General features: G+C 39.2%; 1 pseudogene; it reads left to right on the forward strand.

Annotated features, from left to right (window-relative positions):
* Nucleotides 1–1,270: 1,270 nt before the first annotated feature.
* Nucleotides 1,271–6,340, forward strand: LOC148691654 (secreted RxLR effector protein 161 pseudogene; annotated as a pseudogene).
* Nucleotides 6,341–10,378: the final 4,038 nt, after the last annotated feature.

Below are 10,378 nucleotides of genomic sequence, written 5' to 3' on the forward strand. Positions count from 1 at the left end.
AATATACTTAGTTACCCCCCCCCCCACACTTAAATCAAACATTGTCCTCAATGTTTTAAGCATAGATTCACACAAAAAGCAACTAAACATACTAAACATGGCAGAATGTAGTTAACAAAGAGAAGAGTTTAGAGACGCAAATCTGGTTATAGAGTGTAAATTCCATCTTCTCCTTGGTAATTGTATTGAGGCTTGGATCTTTGTGATTCCACAGGCTTACTCTTGAACTGCGCTGCTCCCATCGTTGATTTTCCTTTGTGCTACTCTTGAACTGGGCAGCAGGCTTCCTTTGGTCTCCCCCGAAGGTCTGAGCTTCCTCCTTTTATTTGTTTCTTTGTTCAATTTCTCCAATTCGTATTGAAGAGGGTTAGAGGATAGCTCAGCATATGCAGTTGTTGCTTGTCTCCATATGCTTCAATGTGTCATTTTCACTTGCCTTACTTGCTCCCCTTTGCAGAAGTGGTCCCTTCTCTGGAAGTGTATCAACCGTTGAAGATGACTACTCGAGAGCAACGCTAGGTAAGCAATCAGGAAAGGGATTCCCGGCCGTCGGAAGACTGACTCCAAGTGCCGGCTGATTGCTTCTTTTACTTTGCTATGCGAGGAGACTTATAAGGCTAGACTAGTAGCCAAGGGTTACAGGCAACGAGAAGGGATTGACTATGAAGAAACTTTCTCTCCTGTAGCCATGATTAAGTCCATTCGGATTTTACTTGCTATAGCTGCGTACCATGATTATGAAATCTGGCAAATGGACGTGAAGACAGCCTTCCTGAACGGCTACCTAGAGGAAGAGCTTTATATGGCTCAACCCGAAGGTTTCGTGTCCAAGTCTGAAAAGACTAAGGTATGCAAGCTTCAGAGGTCCATTTATGGACTTAAGCAAGCCTCCAGGAGCTGGAACATTCGTTTTGATACTGAAATCAAATCGTTTGGTTTTACTCAAAACGAAGACGACAATTGTGTTTATCAAAAAGTCGTTGGGGAAGCAGTTGTATTCCTAGTGTTATATGTAGATGACATATTACTATTCGGAAATGACACTGCAGTACTTTCTTCTGTAAAAGTGTGGTTGTCCAAAACCTTCCACATGAAAGATTTAGGAGATGCATCTTATGTACTTGGGATAAAGCTCTATCGTGATAGATCCAGAAAATTAATTGGATTATCCCAATCTATGTACATTGATAAGGTGCTAAGTAGGTTCCAGATGGAACAATCTAAGAAAGGTCTTCTTCCTGTGAGACATGGAATTCACCTTTCTAAGTCCATGAGACCTAAAACTCCTGAAGAGATACGGCAAATGAATATTATTCCTTATGCTTCCGCCATAGGAAGTCTCATGTATGCCATGATATGCACAAGGCCTGATATCGCATATGCTGTGAGCATTACTAGTCGATATCAATCTAACCCAGGATCAGAACACTGGGCAGCTGTGAAGACGGTCCTTAAGTACTTAAGAAGAACTAAGAACATGTTCCTCGTTTATGGAGGAGCATCAGAGTTGCGAGTGGAAGGTTATACAGACGCAGATTTCCAATCTGACGTCGATGATAGAAGTTCCAACTCCGGATATGTATTCACTCTGAATGGTGGGGCTGTCAGCTGGAAAAGCAAGAAACAAAGTGTAATTGCTGATTCCACGACAGAGGCTGAATATGTCGCTGCAGCTGAAGCCGGCAAAGAAGCGTTCTGGATGCAAAAGTTCATCACTGAACTTGGAGTGGTTCCAACCATTACGTCACCAGTAACTTTGTACTGTGATAATAATGGGGCGATGGCTCAAGCCAAGGAACCCAGGGCACATCAAAAGAACAAGCATTTTGATAGGCGCTTCAATATCATTAGAAGATATGCTGCCGAGGGGAAAGTCAACATCCTCAAAGTTGCTTCGGCCGATAACGTAGCAGATCCACTAACGAAGCCAATGTCTCAAATCCAACTTGACCGCCATATGGAAAAGAGGATGGCTTTGAGTGCAAGTGGGAGATTGTTGGAAGTATGCCCACAAAGCCACTCATTTGATGTAATAGCTTTTTGGAATACTTATTGTGTTAAACTTTTATATGTTTAATAGAAGGGCAAAGCTTATTGTTAATCACTATTTATAGTATCTTGTGTTTAAGCAATAAGGGAATCCAAGGAATGTATTTGATCTAAGAGACAAGTGATTTAAGTTAGTTAAATTAACGAGACCTTTCTCTTATGTTCATTCCTAAAACGTTCCTAGCCATAGGATTGCCAATTGGGCATTGACAATCCGCTAAGGTTAGTATGTGTTATGTCGACTCAAGCGTGAGTATGAACTAGTCTCAAGTCATTTGGTGTTGGACACTAAGGCAAACACATAGGTGCTCGAAAGAGTAATCGAGTACACTGAACTACGATCAAACAAGAGTTCGAACATACATGTCATGTAAGAACTCAATAGTTGCAATATGCAAAGTAGTCCTTTGACCTGAGGCATCATTGATGTCTAATGGTTAGGTCCTTGATCTTTGATTATGTCAACGGCATTCCATTGGAGTGTCCACGGCATTGTTGGGGTCAAGCTATCTAGTCATGTAGGCATATGAATGTACAACAAGGGATCTCTAACCTTCCATGATGGAAGGAGAATACTCTAAGATATGATTCGAGAGTCTTTGGCCAAAGCATATGAATATGACTAAGGAAGATGTTCCAAATCTTATTCGATTGAATCATATAAAGAAGTATCACATTGGATAGTAGACATGAAACAAACTATCACTCAAACAATGTGATTAAGAGTATTGTATTAGAGAAGGACCGTATTGCATTGTAGTTGTAACTGGATAGGTTCTCCAACCACTTCTACTTAGCTTGGGTAACCATGACATGCTGCTAGGCGTCACCCATGGTTTGTGGAAGCCCTAAAGATTAGCAAACACTAATTTAAGGGAGACTTGAAATGTGGTTTCAATTCACAATCGATCGTTAAGAGTAACATCGCCCACTACCTCGCTAATTGGAACCTAATGGATCGTACACCGAGTAAAGATATAAGTGAAGAAATTATATGAAATGGATAAGCAATTAAATGGTTTAATTGAAGAATGGTCAAGATTAATTAAATAGTTAATTAATTATACGAAACGTTCGTATTGGGCGTTTAAGTTAGTTTTGGGCTTCGGGGCACAAAAACGTTTTGGCCCACAAGGCCCATTATGTTTAAGATTGTATGACAACTAAAACAAAATGGGCAATTAAGCCCAAAAACATTAAATGGCCGGCCATAACCTTAAGGGTAGTGAACTTGGCTTAATTGCAAGTTTGCCACTCCATTGTGAGGTGGTATAAATACATCTTTATAGCCATTTCACCTTAAGGGGTTTCTAATTGAATTTGGGTGAAACCTATTCTCTCATTACCTTAGGTGAGGAACATCTAGCAATCTTTCTTACCTAAGTCATCCATTTCATCTTCACACAACATCTTTGGTGTGGAGACTTAGAGACACTAAACTTTTGGTGTTTTGGAGAACAAATCCTCAAATCCTCAAATCCTCAAAGAAGAAAAGGAGCACTAAAAGGGAGGAAATCACAAGGAAGATTCAAGGAGCAAGGAGGTGACTTGAAGGCCCTCCACTTGGGTGAATCCCTTGTGTAATCAAGGATGAGCTTCAAGGGTAAAGAATCTCTAAATTCTTATTCTCTTTAATTTTGTTAAAGAGTCTTATGGTTCACCATATACTAGGCTTTGAAAGTCATGGGTTTTATGAATTGTTTTTGAATGCATGCCTACTTTAAAGAGTTATTAGTTTGCATATGTATTCAAATGTTCTTACATGTTCTTAGCTAGGACAAAATTTTTCCTTCAAGTGGTATCAGAGCCTAGGCCTAGTTTATGGTGGATCCTTTTGGGTTTTGTGATTTTTCATATTTTGTGATTTAAGTGTTGTAAATGTTACAAGCTTTGTTCTTGCTTTGAATATAAATTTTACTTGAAAATTTAGCATCTCAAATGTTGTAGATGTATTTCATTAAAGTATGAATAATGGAACTAAAAGTTGGTGCCAAGTGTTTTGGGAATTTCGGCCAAATCCAAAGGGTGATTTTTTGGGTTCATGTTAGGCTTGTTAAAATGGTTTTAAAGTGCTTTTTGGAACCCCTAAGTACCCTAGGATAATAACCCTCTTTTGAGTTGTGAAAATTTGAGTTTTGATGGAAGAAAACATCCATGGTGCTATTATGAGTTTTCATGTATGTTCTTCATATTTCTTGAAGTTCTTATCAAGAACAAAAAGTTTTGAAGTTTTGATTCAAAAGTTTTATGTTTTACATAAAGTTTTGATTATTAGTTGATGGGTGATGATTATGTCAAAGATATATTTTTGAATATTAGTTAATGGATGATGTTTGTTGGTAAGAAATGATTAAATGGTTTTAATTATATCAAAGGTATATTTTCTTTTCAAACCATCCCCACTATCTTTAATCTCACCCACCAAAATCCACTTACAAAATTTTATTGTATCAAAAACTCAATATATCTATGAATGGCCGGCCACCCCTCTAGTGGGGTGCTTTTGTGCAATTAAATAAAGTTTTGATACTTTTGTGTATTTGTATTATGGCCCAAAAGTTTGTGTTTTTGCAAAATGGCCCAAATAGAATGAGAACAAAAATTGTTTTGTCTCTTTAATGAGAATTGGATTTTCATTATATTTAGTTCCATTTAAATCAATTCTATGGATCCAAAAACCAATTGTTTAAAGTTGCTTTCTTAGTTAATTTGGTTAATTGAGAAAAGGGTGATTATGAACCAAAGGCCTCGATAATTGAGCTATGTGATTGGCCGATTTACATTATGAATGCTTGGGTTTTAAGTAATGTAGATATGAATGTAATTTGATTAGTTCAAGTTGTTGTAAAGGGCATAAGCCCATTATTTGTGTTGTAAAAGGGCATAAGCCCTTCTTATTATTTCATGTATTCCTCTTTGATTATATGTATGCAAATTGGAATAGTTGGGTCCAACGCCCAATAGGAAATAACGGTTTAATTGGATTAAACGCGTAACTAAAATCAACAACTATCTACCTTAAACCCAAGGTCCAACACAAGGCTCGTGTTGGATCAAATCAAACGGTTCATAATCATCCTAAAACCTAATATGACTATATAGTCCATATGAGGATGCAATGCGTTCGTTAGTAGTTCCATATAGTCTCGCTTGTTTCAACGAAACAGTGGGAGTATTATATGCTACTAAATCATATTAACTTGGACCAATAGTTATGATAGGGCCATGTTCTTTTAATATGATTAAAATGTTTTGATGTAGCCCAAAACTACTCCCTCAAACGAATATTAAGTTGATAAACGAGAGATGTTTTGAACATTTCTTCGTAGGCCTTCCACCGTGGTGGGCTCCAATCGTTTGTGACTTGTACACCGGCTTCACCCTATCATGGGGGAGTACAAAGTGCATGCTTACACTCAGGAGGAGTCCATAAACATATGATGAGGTAAGTGTAGGCAACGAGGATAGCCAACATCGTATCATCGTGAGGTTATTCTTGAACCCCTACATGAACTAAGCATGGTGGGAATAACTTAACTAAGTGCAATAATGCCAACATCGTATCATCGTGAGGCAACATTCTCTAGAGGCCAAACAAGATGGGTAATTACAAACGTTGTAAATGAGTAATGCGTTATTCTCTCATCATTATTTTTGCTAACCAACATCGTATCATCGTGAGGTGGGCTTGGTAATGGTGAGTCTCCCATACCCCGCTAAGAGTTCAATATAACTCTCGAATTCCATTGAGGGATGTGGAGTTTGCCAAAAATAGTGGGTGATACTATTTGATTCAAGACCCAATCAAGTAGATTAATCAACAATCTAATACGATTTCTGTTATGTTATGTAGTTAACGACATGCCTAAAATACTACCCACCATTATACTTGACAAAATGGCCCAAGACTTTTTCCTTGCATATCTCTCAGATGATTTCACTAAGTTTATTGTAAACTATAAAGTGAATAGATTCGATCATACTTTTAACAAGATGATTGACATGTGCTGTAAATTTGAAAAAGGTTTCAAAAAGGACAGTGGGAGTAAGAATGCAAAAACAAGGAAAAGGTTTCTTAAGAAGAAGGCAAAGAAATCCAAAGGAACATGCTTTCATTGTGGAAGGGATGAACGTTGGAAGAAGAAATACAGGGTGCGCATTGCGAGCCTTATGACACGAACTTTTGAAGAGACTATTTCGGTCATAGAAAGTGCTTTTACAGTGAGCTCCAATTCCTGGATATTTGATTCAGGCGCTAGTCAACATATCTGTAATACGATGCAGGGACTAGTAGGGAGCAAGACACTGCGCAATGGGGAGATAGTTGTGCGAGTTGGGAACGGCGCCAAAATCTCTGCAAAAGCAATAGGCACCTACATGCTTAACCTACCCTCTGGGGAAGTCCTGGAACTTAAAAATTGTTTATATTTTCCTTCATGTATAAAGAATTTGATTTCTATCTCTAAGCTTTTACGAGATGGGCACTCAGTATTGTTTGACAAAATGAGTTGCACTTTATACTTGAACGGTCGTATTATCTCTCATGGTAATATGATAGAGGGACTTTTTCACCTAGAGACGAATAGTGGGATGCACTGTATTGAAAGCGGGAATACCTCAAAACCCAAAAGGGCTAGAGAAGAAGTTAACCAAGAAAGGATGTGGCATCTTAAACTTGGACATGTGAACCTTGAAAAGATTCGCAAGATGTCGAAAGACGGATATGTCCGCCCATTAGGTAATGACCAGATGGGTACTTGTGAATGTTGTTTGAAAGGGAAGATGACCAAATCTCCATTCACTGGGAAAGGAGAGCGTGCCACTGAAATTCTAGGGTTAATCCACACTGACGTATGTGGACCTATGTCTACTACGTCGAGAGGAGGCTTCTCCTACTATATCACATTCACCGACGATCACTCTCGGTTTGGCTATGTGTATCTTATGAAGTACAAGTCAGAATCCTTTGAAAGGTTCAAAGAATTCAAGAATGAAGTTGAGAAGCAAACTGGGAAACAGATAAAGATCCTAAGATCAGATCGAGGGGGTGAATATCTGAGTAATGAGTTCCTAGATTATCTCAAAGAGTGTGGAATAAAATCACAGTGGACTCCACCGGGAACTCCACAACTTAATGGAGTTTCTGAAAGGAGAAATCGAACCTTGATGAACATGGTTCGTTCTATGATGAGTTCCGCTGATCTACCAGTAACATTCTGGGGATACGCTCTATATACAGCAGCTTACTTGCTTAATAGAGTACCTTCCAAATCAGTTTCACAAACGCCCTATGAGATATGGCATGGAAGAAAGCCAAGTCTTAATCACATTAAGATTTGGGGTTGTGAAGCATATGTCAAGAAGCTTGAAGCTACTAAGCTTGAAGCGAGATCAGAAAGGTGCTATTTTGTGGGATATCCTAGAGAAACTATGGGATATGAGTTCTACCATCCTGACGACCAGAAAGTCTTTGTCGCCAGAACTGCTAAGTTTCTAGAGGACGAATTTGTTCTCAAAGAAACTATAAGTAAAACGATGGAAATTAATGAGATTAATGATGAACCACAAACAAGCACTCGACATGTTGACAACCCTGTTCCTGAACCCCTAGCTCCACGTAGATCTGAACGGGTCAATAAGCCACCTAGGAGGTATGGCTTAGACAATGACTTTGCAGAATTGCACCTTCTAGGTGACAATGACACAAAGGAGGACCCTAGAGACTACAATGAAGCAATGTCCGACATTGATTCAAAGAGATGGCATGAGGCCATGAAATCCGAGATGGATTCCATGTATCAAAATCAGGTCTGGACTCTTGTAGACCCTCCAGAAGGTATAGTACCTGTTGGAAATAAATGGGTATTCAAGAGGAAGATAGGCGTTGATGGGAACGTGGAGACTTATAAGGCTAGACTAGTAGCCAAGGGTTACAGGCAACGAGAAGGGATTGACTATGAAGAAACTTTCTCTCCTGTAGCCATGATTAAGTCCATTCGGATTTTACTTGCTATAGCTGCGTACCATGATTATGAAATCTGGCAAATGGACGTGAAGACAGCCTTCCTGAACGGCTACCTAGAGGAAGAGCTTTATATGGCTCAACCCGAAGGTTTCGTGTCCAAGTCTGAAAAGACTAAGGTATGCAAGCTTCAGAGGTCCATTTATGGACTTAAGCAAGCCTCCAGGAGCTGGAACATTCGTTTTGATACTGAAATCAAATCGTTTGGTTTTACTCAAAACGAAGACGACAATTGTGTTTATCAAAAAGTCGTTGGGGAAGCAGTTGTATTCCTAGTGTTATATGTAGATGACATATTACTATTCGGAAATGACACTGCAGTACTTTCTTCTGTAAAAGTGTGGTTGTCCAAAACCTTCCACATGAAAGATTTAGGAGATGCATCTTATGTACTTGGGATAAAGCTCTATCGTGATAGATCCAGAAAATTAATTGGATTATCCCAATCTATGTACATTGATAAGGTGCTAAGTAGGTTCCAGATGGAACAATCTAAGAAAGGTCTTCTTCCTGTGAGACATGGAATTCACCTTTCTAAGTCCATGGGACCTAAAACTCCTGAAGAGATACGGCAAATGAATATTATTCCTTATGCTTCCGCCATAGGAAGTCTCATGTATGCCATGATATGCACAAGGCCTGATATCGCATATGCTGTGAGCATTACTAGTCGATATCAATCTAACCCAGGATCAGAACACTGGGCAGCTGTGAAGACGGTCCTTAAGTACTTAAGAAGAACTAAGAACATGTTCCTCGTTTATGGAGGAGCATCAGAGTTGCGAGTGGAAGGTTATACAGACGCAGATTTCCAATCTGACGTCGATGATAGAAGTTCCAACTCCGGATATGTATTCACTCTGAATGGTGGGGCTGTCAGCTGGAAAAGCAAGAAACAAAGTGTAATTGCTGATTCCACGACAGAGGCTGAATATGTCGCTGCAGCTGAAGCCGGCAAAGAAGCGTTCTGGATGCAAAAGTTCATCACTGAACTTGGAGTGGTTCCAACCATTACGTCACCAGTAACTTTGTACTGTGATAATAATGGGGTGATAGCTCAAGCCAAGGAACCCAGGGCACATCAAAAGAACAAGCATTTTGATAGGCGCTTCAATATCATTAGAAGATATGCTGCCGAGGGGAAAGTCAACATCCTCAAAGTTGCTTCGGCCGATAACGTAGCAGATCCACTAACGAAGCCAATGTCTCAAATCCAACTTGACCGCCATATGGAAAAGAGGATGGCTTTGAGTGCAAGTGGGAGATTGTTGGAAGTATGCCCACAAAGCCACTCATTTGATGTAATAGCTTTTTGGAATACTTATTGTGTTAAACTTTTATATGTTTAATAGAAGGGCAAAGCTTATTGTTAATCACTATTTATAGTATCTTGTGTTTAAGCAATAAGGGAATCCAAGGAATGTATTTGATCTAAGAGACAAGTGATTTAAGTTAGTTAAATTAACGAGACCTTTCTCTTATGTTCATTCCTAAAACGTTCCTAGCCATAGGATTGCCAATTGGGCATTGACAATCCGCTAAGGTTAGTATGTGTTATGTCGACTCAAGCGTGAGTATGAACTAGTCTCAAGTCATTTGGTGTTGGACACTAAGGCAAACACATAGGTGCTCGAAAGAGTAATCGAGTACACTGAACTACGATCAAACAAGAGTTCGAACATACATGTCATGTAAGAACTCAATAGTTGCAATATGCAAAGTAGTCCTTTGACCTGAGGCATCATTGATGTCTAATGGTTAGGTCCTTGATCTTTGATTATGTCAACGGCATTCCATTGGAGTGTCCACGGCATTGTTGGGGTCAAGCTATCTAGTCATGTAGGCATATGAATGTACAACAAGGGATCTCTAACCTTCCATGATGGAAGGAGAATACTCTAAGATATGATTCGAGAGTCTTTGGCCAAAGCATATGAATATGACTAAGGAAGATGTTCCAAATCTTATTCGATTGAATCATATAAAGAAGTATCACATTGGATAGTAGACATGAAACAAACTATCACTCAAACAATGTGATTAAGAGTATTGTATTAGAGAAGGACCGTATTGCATTGTAGTTGTAACTGGATAGGTTCTCCAACCACTTCTACTTAGCTTGGGTAACCATGACATGCTGCTAGGCGTCACCCATGGTTTGTGGAAGCCCTAAAGATTAGCAAACACTAATTTAAGGGAGACTTGAAATGTGGTTTCAATTCACAATCGATCGTTAAGAGTAACATCGCCCACTACCTCGCTAATTGGAACCTAATGGATCGTACACCGAGTAAAGATATAAGTGAA

The sequence above is a fragment of the Pyrus communis genome, chromosome 13 (assembly GCF_041283825.1).
Source record: "Pyrus communis isolate YQ-2024b chromosome 13, ASM4128382v1, whole genome shotgun sequence".
NCBI lineage: Eukaryota > Viridiplantae > Streptophyta > Magnoliopsida > Rosales > Rosaceae > Pyrus > Pyrus communis.